At 37.4% G+C, this 19294-nt stretch overlaps 1 protein-coding gene across 1 annotated transcript in view; it reads right to left on the bottom strand.

The window, feature by feature from the left end:
* Positions 1-19294, bottom strand: part of STXBP5 (syntaxin binding protein 5) — a gene marked incomplete in the record, with an annotated part of 197039 nt that overhangs the window by 146619 nt on the left and 31126 nt on the right.

Here is a 19294-nt window from a genome sequence, read left to right as displayed (position 1 = left end):
TTACCAACGATAATTATTGGAAGTGTGTACGTAGCTTTACACCCAGCAGCTACCTCTACAAGATTTTTATGGTAATTTCAGTAATGTAAAAAAATGTAAAATAAACCATCACAAATGGTTCTCAAACTTAATTTGCAAAGGTAAAATTTCAGATGTACCAACATTGCTCAGCCAAACCATCAAAAAACACTGACAGGTTCAAAACATTGATTATCACCTTTACACCCTTTGAAGCGGTGGGATAGCCTTAGTGTTATGATCCAGAAGAGCTACTGAAACCTAAATTTGAGGAAAACTCAATGATGACAAAAATAGAAAGGAGGTAGGCAGAACCTGTTAAAAAATCTGATGCTTATATCTTGGTGTAAGCACAGGGCACATAAGTCTTGTAGAGTCAGAGCTGTGTTGGTGGCACAAAATTACGTTGGTGATTTTATATTTTGGCTGATCCTTGTATCTTCTTTTAGGAAAGAAGATATTTTTTAGAAAAAATAAATAAACAAAAGGCAGTACAACTTCCTAAAGTCCTTAAAAGCTATACAATACAATGCCCCTTGGCAAGGTATTTGCAAAAGCTTTGGCAAACTTTTAACAGCTTTTTAGAAGTCTTCAAGGTTAAAAAAAAATAGTATTAGCATTGGCTGTTAAAGAGAAACTAAACTCAAAACTGCCAAAAAAAAAATCCACTTGCCTTTAATCCCACAGGGCAGTCTGATTCATCTGGGGGTGTCTTGCATCTGGTCCTGTGTTGTCCCAGAGCCAGCGCTTCGGGCGCTGCTATCGTCTCCTCTTCTCTTCTCTTCTAGTTCTTCATCCTACATCACTCAACCCAGGCGCGAGATCGGGTGACGTAGGATAAAAAACTGCGCATGCGTGAGATCGGCAAGTTTTTCCATTTGCCCGAAAAGGCTCCTTCCTGTGCATGCCTGAGATGCTCGGGTATGCGCAGAAGGAGCACCCAAGCCTAGGCGATCGAGAATTAGGGGGCAATGCTGTACCTTTTTTTTTTTTTTTCTGAATTTTTACCTTACATAAAAGGGTTGTCTACCCGTTTATGTAAAGTGAAATTTCTGAGTTTAGGTATGCTTTAAACACTGATCATTACTGCAAATGTTGGCTGTCACGTTAAACATGCAGCTGGCAGGATTCAGTAGGCTGTTAGAAGATAGCACCTAAATGGTTGAAAGAGAGGCCTAGATATACTGAACTTCTTTGCACAGAAGTGAATTTTTGTTTAATTACTGGGGCTGAAAAAAATCTTTATATTGATGGATTCTTGTCAGTCAGGTGACAAGCCAGGGTCCCTCCTAAATAAAGCTGAACCCAAGAGCTGGGATTCATGCCTTTCTAAAATAAAATTGGCTTCCTAAAATAGTTAATAGCAGACCCCCATCTCACTCAACAGCTTACATGGATACTATTTTGTTCCATACTCCTTGATAAATTTCATGTAGATTTTCTTGAACAGTTTACGGTAAAGGAAGTTCTGTCCTCCACAAATAATTTCCCTCTTACCAAATAACACTGAAAGGTCTTTAATCTCCACTGGTTATCATAAGATGCAGCACTAAATTGGGTTGCCCCCTCTACCCTTTCGGTTTATTCTCGCAGTCATGGCTCTAGCTTTTGCTATCCTTTCAACCTATACATATGCAGTGTAAGTTGGGCCTTTTTGAAGGCAAATGTCCACTATTCACAGATATTCCAATATACAACCCCTTCCTCCTGAATAAAATTCCTAAACTTCTCAAGGTTCTGAAGACTTTTGCATCCTTTTCTGTACAATATATTGACAGATTTAAATCCTTGAATCTTAATATTAACTCACCAGTGAACTGTGTTCTTTTTAAATGAAATGGGACAGGTTGTATTTTACCTGTGAATTCTCCTCCATTTCATATCTGTGTATCAATCTAAACCTCTTCTTCCAACAGGCTCTATAAAGCTATTTCTGAAGATTTTTCAGAATTTGGACAGATGCTTCCTCTCTTTTCATCCTCCCAATTTGGATAAAAAACATTTTCTTACAATCGCCAGGGGTAAAGCAGATCTGAATTTAGTCATGGGATGTCGAGGAATGACGAAGGTTGCATATAGAAGAAGGTTGCATATAGCTTGTCTAGAAACTCACTTGATACCACTCTGGTTGATATTAACTACAAAACTTTACCATGTTGGGATATGATTTTAAAGAGAATTCCCAAACCTAATCTACATCCCTTCCCAGTTTGCTTTCATGAATGTGGTCAAAGAACAACAACGGCTCACATCGGGTTGTTTTGCCTAAAGACAAGCAGATTCAGGACAAGACTATATCATGACATCTTTTTGTTTACTTAAATGAGCCTTCTTAAAGCTCCCGATGCCCCACTGTGTTACTTCAGAAATTGACCTTTGCCTAAACACATCAAATTCAAGTGTCTAATCATCTTCATTTTGGGTAGCCTGTAACACAGTTGTCAGATGATGGAAATTGGGTTGTATTGCCCTTGACTTGGTTAAGAACAAACCTAACTCGATGATAAATGATAAACCTTCCTAAACCATCAAGAACAACCTTCTAATCTTTCATACAACCTGGTGTCTATAGATATTTCATCAGTCCTAGTCATGGAATGTTCTGGTTTTAAGGGCTTCTTTATCCTCTCTTTTCGGTAGCTTTTCTCTTTTTTTGTTCTGGTCCATCATTCTTCCACGCTCTAGCCACTTTTAGTCCTAACATATTACTTTTACGTTGGACTATTTGCCATGCTATGTTGAACATATACTATAAAGCAGTGTTTCTCCTCCATAGGTTGTTAGGAATTCCTTGAGCAATGAATGAGCAATTTTGCTTCTCATGCCAGTTTAACGGTCACTAATGATCTTTTTGGCTATCTGTAAGGGCGATATTATTCCCACTGGTGAATATGGTATATGGTAATGATGAAGTAATTATAGAAGAGGTTCCCTGAAGACCTGAAATCTTTTTCAAGGGTTCCCGGTGGTAAAAAGGTCCAGAAGCATTGTATACCAAAGCAACATGCCTTAATATTTTTTACTTTGTGTGCATTTATTTACTTTTTCAATTAAATTTTCAAAGTATAGTTATTTAAAGTAATAATCAGTATTCCCTTTAAGACATGTATGTAACTCCCATGTACCAGAGCTGAAGAGGCTTTACCAAAATTCCTTAAAAATTATAGAAAGCTCTGTAAATGTTTTGCAAGGATTATACAAACTGAAGCCTGTGCAAACAAGGTCTAAAAGTGCCACTCCCAACATTCGACTCTATTTAGGCATTAATCATTTATCTTCTAGTTTTTGTGCACCTAAATTTGTCAAATCGACAATTTATCAAACCATCAGAAGCCTACTTTACCAACATAGCTGCTCCAGGTTCATCACCTCTGATATAGATCACCCAATTTACAAATTACATAAGTTTAAATGGCTTGGTAGACATGAGGAAAATTGTATATTTCCATTGAAATACTATAACAAAAAAAAAAACAACAAAAAAAAAACAACTATCTTTAGGCTGAAGCTGGGCTGCCATTATGTGAATAAAGAGAACAACATTCCCTGTGGTTCTGTCATGCTTTCAGGCAAACATCTTACCCTTAAGTTGATGCAATAAGTGTTTACAGTATGTCTATGCAAAAACAGAAACTTCTATTTTCATGATAAGCTCCATTATACTCGGTAAATAGTCAACTCAAATAAACCCTTTTAACAAATAAACCATACTGTTAAGTTCCTATGTACTTTCTCTTCCAATCACTGGTTGTGATTTTGTGCGCAATATTTTTGCAATACTTGAAATATGTAGAGAAAATTTTGTGTTTTTCAATGGTAACTTGTGTTTTGAAAGAAGGACGTAAATTCCATTTATTTTTACAAATTGTTTTTCCCAAGTAGTAATAAAGTATGTGATCCAGTATGCAAGCTTTGTCTGTGATGACAAGTCTTATTCTTGTCTTTTTCAGAATATGCTTCACTGCCTAGAGGACTACTTCAAGGTCAAGATACTGCAGTCAGCACACAGTACTTGAGTTCAGAAAAATAACAACTCTATAAACTTCAATAAAGAGTATGCATTCCCAAAATGTAACCCTTCCAGTTAGCAACTATCTCCTCCCTGGTAAATATGGCAAAATTTTGAAATGTAGCCATGCACTCCAATGATAAGTTCCAAGATTTTATAAGGAACATTTTTAGCAATTTATCCCTTAAACCTGTCATAATTGTACAATATGACATCTGGCAGTGTCCAAGCATGTTGTGAGTCTCAAGTTGTGAAGATATACTATGCTAGAATGATATGTAGCCATAATGAATTCCACTACAATTAAGGAGTCACAGTTTACTAGTGACAACCAGGGACTAACCAACACAAATAAGGGGAGAAAGGGACATAGATATGGTATAATACAGAATAAGATCTATGGATAAACTGTAAAATAGAACTGAGCTATGAACTCATCTTCGTCCATCTACATAATAATTTACAAATCATAATGAAGGGATTTTTAAACACCGCTAATATGAACAGCTAAAATGTAGGCTCATATAAACTTCCTCTAATCCCTGCACAGCAGAAATCAGGCTAAAAATAATAATATGCCAGCACTGTAGGCCAATCAGCTTCACTACACTGGAAAGCAGTGTCATCCTGACTTCTTTATGGCACCGATGCTAGAAAAAGGGATCCCAGATTGATGTACAGACACATTTAGGTGCCTTTCAATCACTACTGCCTATAAACCAATTTATGTAGTACAGGTACACTTTGGGGTTTATTTATAAAAAAGAGAAATCTGACATTTCCTTGTGGGAATTAGTTATTGCCGTCAAAACACATGGACCTGGAAGATACCTGCAAGGGAATGTTGGAGGGAATGTCTGATTTTCATATTTTATAAATAAAGCCCTTTACCTTCCGCTTATATATTTTCTACATTCACAATTTGTAATTTATAGGAGTGTGTGTGACCTACCTTTTACCTAGGATTATACTTTCAAATATATAACAGATATTTTGCTTTTAAACACCTGATGTAATAGTCTTCCCCGCAGAGGTTTCGACAGAAACAACTGGCTTCTAGAATTTGAAGATCAAGTAATAGCCTAAAAATACTTGAAGCTAAATTGTGAGATGAGGTCTTTGGCATAGAATCACAAACACAAAAAGGTTTCCTGGGGACATATAACCATATTTTCTTCTTTGATGTTAATACTGTTTTTACGTACCTATACACACACACAACTGCAAAGCGCTCCCTCCCTGCACTAATTTGGCCACACTAATTTACTTCTCAGCATAGGAAAAAACTTGAAGGGTAGAATGAATGAGTCACAGTTCTGAGAAAAAGTCGGGATAGATCTTTAAGTAAAACATTGTTATGTGTTCAAAAGCAAGGAAATCCACACCACACATTTTAGGGCTTATACAGAGGACTATCTCCTCTTCCCTTACATGCCTCACTTGGCTATTGACAACTCCGGGTCAAACACTTCATTGGAGGGGGTCAATATAGAAATAAAAGGTGTGCATTTGTGTATGTAAGGGAGGGAACAGATATTCATTTTATATTCATTTTCCCTAGAAAACAAATGGTTTTAGGGAAATGAACCCCATACCTTATCACATGGCTTCTTTTGTTTAAAGGATAAGCACAGCCTTTAGGTACCATGGTAGCTGTCTTTGTTGCTTCAAGAAAACCTTTAGGAATTTAAATATAGAAGTTTTTAAAGTCACTAAAGCTGCACAAGCTTCCGCCATATTCCTGTCCCCAAAGTTGCACTTTAAAGCAGACTTTGACTAAAAAGTCTTAATATAAATTCACTGGAGGTTATGGCTCGGTGAAAGCTCTGTATTTTTGCAAGATGTAGGATTCCCAGTCTTCCTATGATCTCACCATAAAAAATACCACCTTCACCTAGGTAGGTATTGTTGGCGAAAGTTATTTGGTTCATCAGCATTTATTTTTCCACTGCCATTTTATGGTGATTTTTGATTAGGAAGGGAGGACTGATGTTATATTAATAATAGTAATAATTATAATAATAGTACATTGTGTTTTAGGGAATAGTGTGTTATAAAAATACTGCTTGAGTAAACATTTCCGCCTTTTTACAATCCATGGTTCTTTCAAATAATTCAGAAACAACTGAAATCTTTCTAACCATATTCATTTGGGAAATCTATAAGACCCAAGTCCAAATGTGGGTATATATGTAATTGAGTGATTTATTCCAGGAATCATTTTACACAAGCTCTCACTGTCCTATTTCTGTCCTTATAATTCCTGGTTAGCTTTCACACAGCATAGCAGCACAAAGGACATTGTGATAAATATCCTCTTCCCTTAAATAACACACAACACTTACCCCATAATACAAGGTTGTCCACAGTGCACATACACTGACACTTTCAATACAGAAGTGGAAAAGTTATGAAATTCAATCAATGAATAAGAAGAGGTCAGATGAGAAATGCCTTCGGAGAGCACTTTTTTTTCCACCTTTCAATCCAAAACGATGTTGGGCTGTTTTTTTTCAACATTCCCCACTTTGATCAGGCGCAATTGAAAATAGTTGTTTCTATGGCTACACAGACCATGAATTGTAAGGAAACAAGAGCACAAACACAACCTTTTGTACTAAGCACAAAGTTGAATCTACACACATAATAACAGACACTGGGAGATGGTAAAAACAGATGACTAGAAAACCCTGAGAACACAGAAGCTTCTCATCAAGTTTCATAAAAACATGGCATCCAAACCAGGGCAAGTTTTTGGAGAATATGTGCTGCACCATATCATTAAAAAAGTTCCAACATCTACAGCAATGCAGAGAAATTTGAGGATGCAGCTGGCTCCACACAAAATACAAAGTATCCCCTCTGTATCTATTTCATCAGCTGATAACTGCAAATGTTTATCTGCATCCCAAGTAATTCAAGGTTGACCTGATGGAAGATCATCCCCAGTAATCTATATATATATATATATATATATATATATATATATACCGGTATATATAAAACACATAAAAAGGTACCGGTAACTAATATTTTGTGGTGGGTTTTGTATTTTATTCCCAGGGAAACTCATATCAAAACAAAATAAATGCTGTCATTAACATATTTTTCAAAATGATGAGCTGTCTAGCTGTAAGGCTGATATGCATCAAGAAATTTTAAATCACTGACCAAAAAAAAAGGACTAAAGAGACAGCCAGGTCACCAGATCGAGATCAGCAATGTCAGCACAATAATCGCACAAGTATTTTGCTGAAGTGCTTATTGTTACAGCAGAGTGTCTCAGATGCAGGAAAAGAGGATAACCGCTTATTTTGTTGCAGGTGTTTGTTACATATATAGTAGGTCAGGTTGAAAAATTACATAATCCATCAAGTTCAACCACAAGGGAAATAAATCCCAGATTTAAAAACCTGTGGTAGTTGGTCCAGAGGAAGGCAACAAAACCTCTGGTACAATTTGCTTCAACAGGGGAAAAAAAATTCCTTCCTGATTCCGTGAGGCAATAAGATGATCCCTGGATCAACAATCGCTGTTCTCTTTACTTAAAGCCTTAGTATCCCGTTATATTCTGTGCTTCTAGAAAAGACCCCCAGACCCCAGGACATGTGAAAGTTATCCATCAGGTCCATCACGATTTCCCCCGCTGTTTCTTTTATATTGAAATGTAAAAATTGCTCATAAACCCACTCAAAATTGCAAGTCTGAACTACAATCTCAGAAGTTTTGTGTGGGTGGGCTCTCAAAGGGGACACAACACACACTCGGAACTTTTGAGATGGGAGGGGCAAGGATTTATATTGATGAGATACTACCTCAGAATAAGAAATACTCCAGGCCCACAAGGCCTCTAACAAAATTCACAGAAATTGGGATAGTTCCTTGTGTCGCATGTTGAATGGGGTCTTGACCTTCTGTACTTTTCTTCGAAAAGCAGCCTTTTATACTGTGAAACTCATCAAATATCTTATTTGGTCAACTAAGTTTAGGAATAGCTTAGAAACACCTGTTGGGCTGGCAACCTGCCAGGATTCTATTGTGTTGTGAAATAATTTCTCCACAAAGCCTATAGATACACAGATAAATATAAACCCTTTATGTGTTTATTACCTCTGCACGATATAATAGGGAGATTTGTGCAGTCCCTAACTTCCTTACAGATCTGTGCATAGTGTTTAGTATTTGAAATGCTCTATATAGCAGACTGCATGTTACAGGACAGGTGAGGGCCTAGGGATGGCACCAAGATTCTTCATACTGAATGTATTTACATGAAAAAAAAAACAAAATATTATATAAACATGTCTTTATGCTAATCTCAAGATCAGTTAAAAAAAAATACAGAAAGTGGGAAAAGTGAAAATGAAGGGCACTAAAGTAAGCAAACATTTTTACACATAGATTGTACAGCTGCCAAACAGGCATTGTGAGTTAACTAACATGAAAAAGTGAGCAATGAGGGGCTTAGGTGATAATTAGAAACATATAACTATGGAAATCTCTGCACTGCCTTGATGTCTCATAACTCGCCGAGAAGTAGGAAAAACGGGGTTAAATCAGGTAAACTGCAGAAGAAAGAAATTTGGATAATGGCCATATGCATATCTCTTCTTATCATGGGAGGAATTTTTCTCCATCTATCACAGGAGAAATGTATCCATTTATGCCTAGCTCAGCACACCAAAATAAGAAAACATCAAACCATTTCCAACCCCCACCCCTACCCCCCCCTCTTTGCCCAACTCAACATATTGCAACGTACACACTGCATTGTAAATGACACTGGATAAAATGGGTTGCGGGCGCATCGTCTAGTAACTTTGTTAGAATTGGCTGCAGTTCTTTGCATTATGTTTTATGCAATGCTTGGCTGTGTATAGAATGTTTTTAAACATTACATTTGCAAAGCAGTTTGTTACTGTGAAAATGGAGGCCTTTCACATTTGAACATGAAACAAACATAATTACATGGTATGCCAGAGATACTGACTAACACATTCAAACATGTATGTAATATTAAGGAAACAGTTAAAAACAGCAAGATAATTACAGGAGGTGCCACACATGCCAGCTATCACAGTGACATTTCGAAAAATAAACAACAGGTTTTAGAACATTGATCTTTTAAATGTCTTCATTACTAGAGGCAAAATTACTGTGTTCAGGTCTTCTGCCTCACACAGGCCTCTAAAACTGAAGACAGACTCTTCTTCATTTCAGAGCTTTCAAAGCTACAGGTAGAAAGTATTAATTCTGAGTGTTCAATTGTAACAAGCATAGCATAAATACAACAAACATAAAGCCAGTAATTTAGGGCGATTTCCACCAGTGCACATTTTATTGTCAGCCTCTACAATTGTAGTTAATGATTCCTCCCATTCTTAAAGCACCCTCTCAATTGCTTTCCTCTTTACTGTATACTACATAGAGAGCATAACGCAACAGTTACAATTATTCTGAGGGTGATAATTCATTGTGCTTCTTTAGGAAAGATTTACAGCACTACAATCTCTCGAAAACACACAATGAAAATCTTAAAGCCGACCTAAACTAAAATTTTGCAGGGTACACAACCCTTTTAAATAAAGAGTAAAAAAAAAACTCCTCCCCTTCTGTCTTTATCACTGCGGCATTCAAGACAGAATGGGAACGCAGAGTCTCCAGAGATACTTACATCAGGAATCCTAGGAGGCTTCCGGCTGCTCCTTCTGCGCATGCCCGATCTCAGAAGCTGACCTTCCTCCTTGCCAGGGAGAAGGAGGATTTCAGGACGATGCGGGAAAATCCAGAAAACCTCCAAAGGGATCGACTGATCTGCAGAAGGTGAGTTTCTTTTTCTTTCGCACTGCGCAAGCATGGGATCGGGTGACGTAGATGGGGAAAAAAACTTGCCGGTCTCACTGTGAATGCGTGATATTGGCATTTTTTTTTTCCTATTGATGAAAGGGCTCTTTCTGTGCATGCCCCAAATGCGTAAGAGCAGAGCAGCCAACAGGCTCCCGGGATGGGTGACGTAGGTATCCTGGGAGACTCTGTGCTCCCAATTCATTCTTGTTCGTCTAGGCAAACAAGAATTAAGAATGGCGGTGCTGCAAGGGGTTGTCTACCCTTCTATGTAAAGTAAAAATTCAGAGTTTAGGTACGCTTTAAGTGGTGGCAGATGTCCCAGAGTGTTAGACTTCTCTGCACCATTACAGAACAAAGCTAACATTTACAAAGAAGTCCACCTAAAAAAAGTCACGTTACCTTTGGCAATTTGAATGTAAAATTTATATTTCCAGGTGTTAGGTTTATGACCTGCTTGCCAGCAACAGGATATTTAACTTACCAAAACTGTGACTCTTGCTGGCCAACCTTGAGAGTGAGATATTTCTCTAACCCATGCACCCTTACTAGTGAGAGAGATTCTGCAGTGCTCCAGGCCAGTGAAGGAATGATTATGTCTTTTTTTTCATTACAAGCAGTGCACGTACCTAATTTTGGCCTGCTATCAACCTCTTCAAGCCACTGTACAGCATTAACTAGTTTATAAGTGGAGGAAGAAGAGCACAAGAAGTCAGTCCGTTGTGCTTCAGTGCTCATGTGCTAACAAGGAGCATGCTCAAATCAAACTGTCCTGCCACAGGCTAGGGAAAAGAGGACCTGTACAGAAAATACTAAATAGTAAGGTATATCTGGTAGTATTACAAGATTTTGTTGCTAGTTGCTGGCGATATCTTTTAAGGCTTGTGCCAAATGGTATTTTAAGAATCTGCTATGCTGGAAAACAATCTGCAAGTGTGAAAAAAGCACTGACTAGACAGCAATGAAAACTAAAATATGGAGAACCAAATGTCAGCACTATGAGGAATGCCTCTAAAATGACATTTCCTTACTACTACTATTTTCATAAAAAGCCATCTCAACTAACTCCTATATAAATATTGTGTAGCTGTTTGTCTGTGCTGTTTCTCAAGTAAGCAGATTCTAATTCCTACATACACTCAACCTTATCTAATCAAATATTAGACACATATTTATCTGTATACAGCACTCACTCCACCCTTCCTAATGTCTTATCACATTATGAGAATTTTCTTCTCAGATGGGTGGAGGGAACCTTTGTTTGATAAAGCAAATAAAAGCACATGCAAAGCGTGCAACTACAGGAAACACAATGACAGTTAACCTTACGTTCCGACAACAATGGCTCAGAAGGTTACTACAAAGTGAGTTAAGCTTGAGCTTTAGGCTTAACTCCAGGCAAGTATGAAAAAATACACCAATTAATGCAGTTATCTATTTATTAAAAAATTACATGTAAACTAGGCTAAAGTGAGTAGCAGAATGTATCTTTATATCAACTTCCTGGTTTAGAATATTGGCTAGAAGGCAATCTTTTGTCCAGAAGTACATATGTTCAGGAAAAGAATATTTTGACAAGACGACAAAACAGACTGAATATATAGATGACTCTAAGGCATTTGCTAGGCAAAGATCTCCTTTGCAAGAGTTTAGGGTGTCCCCGAGCAGTGAGGGTGTAGATTGCACCCTATGCTGCCTGGAAATTTCCTGTGAAGTAGGAGAAGGCTGAAAGCTGGGGCAGAACAAATAGCATGTGATAGATATCCTGGTACAGGAGGCAGGTTCCCACTACACAATAATGTTTAATGGTATACCAGGGAATGAACAGCAGCAGATTGATGAGCTCATTCCTCTGCTTTCTACTCCTATCAGGAGGTGCACTGCCCTAATATTACTATAAAACATCTCTCCTAGGGCTGGTGATTCTAAGCGGTTAGAAGAGAGGCCGATATCAGGACAGATTCCAATAGTTACATTAGTTGCATGTGAAATAAATTGAATATTTGTTAATGAATATAAAACAGGATTACTTACAGGTGTTTATACTAACTGACAAGAGTTCACCTTTAGGAAATAATCGTTATGCTAATACAAATTAGTGTATTTTTTATCTATTTATCACCTAAAAACTGAAGCAACCTTTAATAATATTTTAAGAAAAGGTTGGCAAAGTGAATCATCTATATTACAAAAAGCTTAAAAATAAACTATTACAAGAAATTCAAATTCTGTTGAATAAAGGGTAACAGAAGAGTCAAACGTTTTTCTTTCTTGAAAGGAAAAAGGTAATCCATGCTCCATTCAATGGTAGTCACCACCAAACACTAGAGATTAGGAACTCAGAGGTTATATTTCCTGTTCAGTCTCAGTACTGACCAAATCATAAGGGTTCAGCAATGGAAGTGTTTTTTTGTAACATTCCCTAAAAAACAAATATTTCAGCCCTTTAGTATTTATTCATCCATTCCATACTAATATGTGAGCTGCCATTGCTGATTTCCATACACAAACGCCATTTTCCTGGCTATCACTGTTGAGTTGAATAGTGTAAGCCACCATGAAGGAAGAAGTTTATAGCCAATGAAGTCCATGTCAGTCCCAGAGACAGTTAGAGCTTTCAGCTTTGGAAATTTTTTCCACCCCATTTTGTTTACTAAATTTATATCTACTTATCAGTATGTCATCTTTATGTACTTCACAAACAGGTCCACCCATGTATTTAGAGATTTCATAATGTCTCAGGAACCATAAAAAATGAGGTTAGAGAAAAGCAGGCGTGTGCAAAACTATCAAGTAACTACTAACTGTTTGGTAACACAACAGCCAAAAGAGATATTGGGCATACATTAACTAGCACCCAGTCCTGGGAAATGATTGAGAATTACTACATTACTTTCCATACACAGAAGCTAAGCTTACTATTGTTGCTAACATTATCACTAAATCCTTTGATGCTAGCACAAACACAACAGATTTTATGTACAAAGCACTCATGCTTTTCCAGTTTTTTTACCAGCAATGACTCCTCTGTGTAGTTATACAGATTTGTTTCCTTTCACAATGCCCCCAGCCACAGAAGCCGGTATAATATTATATACAAACATGTATATAAAAGTAACATTACCCAAGTAACATTACTCCAGCCTGAGAATATATTTACATTCACTTCCTCCTGCCTTTAAAGCAGAACTAAAGTCAAAAACTTCCACCAAGTAGGTCCTTTATAACAGAAGTGACAAGCGATGACCCATCTGCAATAAAATAACCTTACCATCTTGATTGTGATTTTTAATTGCACTCACCTGTTTTTGATCCTTCTGCTTCAACTTTTCAGGTCATCTTGACTTGCCGAGCCTTTGATGATGTCCCCACTGTCCAGGCGCACAGGAGTTCATTTAGTCCTTGCAGCCACAGGGGAAGCCAGGATGTGCCAGGTATCCCGGCATGCTACTTTTTGACAGCATAGGATGGTGATCAGGATGGTGATCAAGATGGTGATCAAGATGGTGATCAGGAGGGTAGAATGCTTAATACAGAAAGGACCCTCTCTGCAATAAAGCCCTGCCTGATACCAAGTTTTAAGAACAGAATGCAGTTCTACATTCAGAGGTACTAGCTGATACTTTGACCGGTAGCTCAACAGTTCCAGTTCCTTACTAATGATGTGAAAAAAAACCTGTGTCGCTTTCAGACACATGACGACATGCAGGATAAATGTTCTGACACTCATGTTCATCAAAGAAAACAACCTCCCCAACAGTGAGACTTTGCATATACTGAACTTACCTACAAGCAGAAATGCCCATATTAAAGGTGAATCAAAGAACTAGGAGTATACAACGTCCCTCATATCACACAGGCGATTTATTCTGAGCAATTTTCTTCTTCTTTAAGCAGACAATATTTCTTACTCCAACAAACATTTCTCTAGCTCTCTTCATAGAAATTTGAATTAATCAAACGGCAAGCTGTTCTGTGCAAAATCCCTTCTACCCAATTAGCTGCCTTTGGGAGTTTGCTTTAATTTAAATTACTGTACACGTCTTTAAAAATATTTGAATCACTTGTTTAATTCCTCTTCATATTACAGCTAGCTGCATCAATATATCAGTGAGTTTACTAATGTAACCAGTAGTGCGTTTACTTATAGGGTTGTGGCTTTAGACAGCATTCAGGATGTAAATATTGCAATAAGAAACTGCAAATGTATTCCCAAGATGTATCCTAACATATGAAGATGAATACCAGCTAAAACTTCAACATTTCAGTTTGTGATGGAGTGGTCTAGTATTTGCTGAGCACAAAAAGACAGCAGGTTGTATTGAAAAACATGTGTGTATCTTGACATGAGTCCAGTAGCCAAAGCATTATTGTAAGCATACAAACTTTCACTGACATTTTTTTAATCCATCAATTTACCCAAATATATAAATTTTACCCAAATTCTAAATGTATTTCTTCAAAGTAAAGCGGTCACAATTATCTCACGGCTGAGGGCCATTTCACATAGGTGATTTCTTCTGAGCAATTTTTATCTTCTTTAGGCAGACAATATTTCTTACTCCAACGAACATTTCTCTAGCTCTCTTCATATAGAAGTTTGAATTAATCAGAATTGTGATAAGTTTACTTTTTTGGGCTTGGTGACACCTCTAATACATGTTGACATTTGCTTTAAAAGTGAAAGGTAAAGTAAAAATAGCACAACTGATAAATTTTCTTCAATTTGCAACTTTGTTTTGTTCAGAAAATAGGTTTTAATAAAAGAAAATTCATCTCACACAGCTTTTTTTATCATTAAAGAAACATACAAAGCTATATAAGCTTATGTTAATGGGAAGGAGTTCAACCCACCGTAACACTACTGTCCTAATGGGGTCAGGTAATATATTAGGATGTTAAGGGATGATCGTTGCATGGCCTAATATAGTACATCAGATCTTTTTAAATGAAGTGCAACTAAAGTGCCATTTTCCGATCAGGCAGGTGAATATTAAGCAAAGGGACAAGCAAAGTGTTCTCGGCAATAATCTCTTCTACCTGCCTGATTGTACCTGGTATCTGGCAAAAAGCTGAGCTATTCTTTCATAGCATCGGCTTTGGTTTCCAGGATATCTCACAATCCTGGCTTCCCCTGTGCACGTGGGTAATGAAGGAACTCCTGCGCACCCGCAGGAGTAAAGCTGCGTACACACCTGCAATTTTTGTCGTTGGAAAGGATCTTTCACGATCCTTTCCAACGACAAGGGAGTGCACGATGCATGAACGGTGCTGTACATACAGCACCGTTCATGCTCTATGGAGAGGGGAGGGGAAGAGCAACGGAGCGGCACCCTGCCGCGCGCTCTCCCCTTCCCTTTCATTAGGATCGGTTGTCGCCCATCGTCCGTGGATCCGGCAGGACGGTCTTTCGGACGATGGACGACAACGACTGTACACACGGCAGATTTTCTCCCAATAATTGGCCGATGCCGATTATCGGGCGATAAAAATCTGACGTGTGTATGTAGCTTAACATTTTCCCAGCCTAGACAATAGATGCCCGAAATTCATCTGAAGAGAAAAAAAAAGGAAGATGACCTGTGATGGAAAAGGGACAGGTGAGTATTGCGGATTTAGTTCCGCTTTAACACTGGACTCACATTAAAAGTTACCTGACCACTGTTTTTAGCAACATGAACACTATACCTTTAGATGCCACAATAAAAAAAGATGCAACAAAGTCTTCCACAATAAACTATTCCAAAGTTGCACATCTCCATGGATAAAATTCACAGAACTTGCGTGGCTTTATTGTCCAACATCCTGCAATAGCAGTAATAATATGTGAACTGTGAAACTTATGTTTACTGTGGCTAATAATTTATGTTACATTTTCATGTTGGGTTAGGTTGAGTTGAACTTTTAAATAACCACAGAAAATAAGGGTCAATAAAACTACTAAAATGATGGGCACATTTTGAAAAAATTCACAAATCCAACATCACAAACGTGCTGTAAAAGTAAAGTAAAAGTGAACTTTAATTCCACTTTTCAGCTCGAAGAATCTCTTATGTTTAAATGAGGAACAAATGCTAATTAAGCTGTTCATAAAAGGCAGCAATGCTAACTTTTGGAACCCTAGAAAAATACATTATTAATGCTCTATTTGTATTTATTGTGCTTCAAGGTATCTGCTTAATGCACTCAACTAAGTTCACCCCTAATAAAGAAAACCAAGGCAACAGGGTCTTGGGCATTTTGCGGTTTTAACTAGCATATGACATCTTGCATGTGGTTATGTAATTCGGGAAATACAAACTCTTAACGGAGGAGGCGGCTTCTATATTCATAGATATCTGTAGCACATTATGTTTTCTGGATCACAGAGCCACATACACCTATGCAAGTGATATTTATAAAAAATCTCTTTAGGCTTTTTTCAGATGGAGAACCACAACATTATTGCCAAAAACTGATGCTCACTAGGTTTTTAGCAGCTATAGAGTACATATGTGCCCAGTTGTGGGGCCAAGAAGATTGTCTTTCCAGCTCTGATAAAATTTCAAACTGCACTAATATATATATAAATTTCATTTTCATTCTGTGACCATATTCATTAATTATAAATATGTTCTATACTGCTGTGTTGTCATATAGACTATGGTAGATTTCTAGGGGCAATGAAGGCCCATGCACACCAGAGAACTGCCTTTGATTATTGTTCAATGCATTAGAGCAGTATAATTCATTGTAAATAAATCTCCAACACATCTGCTCAATGCACTCCAGCTGCAGGACACTGTAAATAGACAGGTAAAACCTTTTTGTTTGCTAGATAAATGCAAAAAGTCACTCAAATCAGAATTTTAGAGCAGTCCAGTGTCTTGTGCACAATTCTTGTTACCCCAATGACAATAATATGCCCTCCAGATTTTATCTTGGTACTACAGATAAGCCCATGTAGTGCAGAAGAATCTGAATCTGGCAACAAAAAAACTGAGCTAGGCTGATTCAGTAATCAATTGTGTTGTAAGCCCAAATAGAACTTACAAGGTGAATAGATTTCTGGCAGATTATTGTCTTTACTTGCAGGGTCTGTATATAATAAAGCATGTATTTCTGAGATGCACTGCGTATTTTTCTTGCCTTGACATACGCTTTAAGCATTCAATTCTGTATGCTTCAACTGCCCAAAGAAGCTGCATGGTCACCACATTTAAATTGTATCTCTATTCACAACATATTGCAGAGATTCACATTTATATTTGCCCTGCTGTCCATTATTACCAAGCTATCAGAAATATAGCTGGTTGCTTTCATGAAGGTTACAATGTATTAACCAAGGAGTGTGTGTGTGTGTGTGTGATATATATATATATATATATATATATATATATATATATATATGCGTGGAAGTGGATGCTCCTAGTATCAAGGGTATTACCATGTACAATCTCACATTGATAACAAATTACTACAATCTTTCGTAAAAGTTTCCATTAAAGGAAGAACGAATGAGCAGTCTACACTCAGTGCAGTTCTATGGAGTGTGGATAGGGTAAGGTGAATGAGCGCCAATCCGCTGTGCTCTCCTCAATAGAAAAGCAGTGACTGTTCCCGTTCTGTCCTTTAATATGCCACCAAGACGGATTAAACCACATCAGGAAAATGGTGTTCACACACTAGATTTTCGCAAGCATGACTCTTCATTAATGATTGTAAAGGATAAAAATTGCCCTAACTTCCACTTTAGCTTTTAATACCCTCTCTTCTATTGTAAAACATGAATGAGTATACCAAAGTGCTACAAAATTTTATGCTCTGTTAGACTTGCACTGTATTCCTCTTAATCCTGTTGTATGAACTAACATATTTTACATAACTTGAGGGACATTACCATTTTTTAAGTAAACCCCCCCAAGTACTAAAACATAATATTAGCACTGAAGATAAAAAAAAAAAAAAAAAAAAAACTATATCCTTATAGTATAAAAATCTACATACTAAAACTTTGTATTAAAGATTATCAACTGGCAATGGCAACAAACACATTTAGTATCTAGACTGTGAACATGAAGAATGCAGGTAGATACAAGCAGACGCTATCTTAAATCATCAAGTAGTCATAAAGTGCCAGTTGTTTTTCCTAACGTATGAACATTTGCTCACTCATCAGGAATAAGGGACTGTTTAAAAGCTTACCACATTGCTTATGAGCCATGCAGACTTTTGTGAAGGTTTGTTCAACCATGCAGAAATGTCCAGGAAACCCTAGGTCAATATTGATTTCTGAACTAAAAGTAACATTATCCTGAAAGCTTGTGATATTTGTTAACTGAAGAAGAAATTGGACAGAATTATCCATGGCTTTCCTAATCCAAAAAACAGTGTTTATCTAAAATTCAAATAGGGTATGAATGAGAATTCTTAAAATGAAATACAAAATATTTTAATGTGGAATACCCATACATGCTATGATTTTATTAGTATGAGGGCCATGAACATATAAATCCTAAATGCCAAACCACAAAAGTGATTGCAGTACAATTATATTGGACACATTGAGCAAAAATACAAACACATGAATATTAAGAGTATTTGTTCAACACTACAGAAAATTGATAAGCTGCCACAGATGCAACAGCCTAACATGAAGAATCATTTAGGAAGCCACTGGAAAAACATTTTCTTGTAGATTTTTTGTTTTGGTTTTGTTCCCATTGAAGATTATCTGAATTTCTCTAGTTATAATTTTATAGCCAATTCATCACGGTATACCTTTAGATGGATAAAACTTGCAAGGAATGGCAGTGTAAGGGGTGTTGCGATTATCGGGTCAAATTTACATACCGTGTTCCTGCCATAGCTGTATGGCATTCATGATGGCCAGTTCCTACTTGTGACATCAACCTGACTATGCCATGTGCATTACGAAAAGTTCCATTTGATGTTTGAACTTGTGACAGAAGCACAAGTGGAGGACAGAGTACTTATTTCTGGAAGCTGAATAAATACAAAAAAAAAAAAATGGAAAAGGCAGAAAAAAATAGGTAAAAAAGGCAGAGAAAAAAGGTAAAATGGCTACTCATCAAGCCTTTCATAGTGCTGTGGCCCTGAAGTAGGAGTTTCCAAATTAGTGGATGCAGGGACAGTTGATCTGATTGTCAGATTTTTTGAATGTCAAAGCTGTACATTGTTGTGCATGGATATCTGTTTAAATTGCCAGGTCACGCCCCCAGTGCACTGCCACCGCATGCTCCCACATTCCAATAATAACTTCGGTCACTCGAGGCTGGAGGACACAAATGCCGGACAGGCATTGCTGGAGGGCGTCACAGGCTCGTGGGGACTAGGTAAGCCCTTTAAAATGCCACCCCGAGTGTGGCCCAGGGTTACCGCTTTTGGTACTGAAAATTAACCCTGAGCCATACATGGGAATTC

Source organism: Pyxicephalus adspersus, chromosome 4, assembly GCF_032062135.1.
Source record: "Pyxicephalus adspersus chromosome 4, UCB_Pads_2.0, whole genome shotgun sequence".
Lineage (NCBI taxonomy): Eukaryota > Metazoa > Chordata > Amphibia > Anura > Pyxicephalidae > Pyxicephalus > Pyxicephalus adspersus.
The sequence above is the reverse complement of the archived record's forward strand: the minus strand, read 5'-3'. Positions and strand labels throughout refer to the sequence as shown.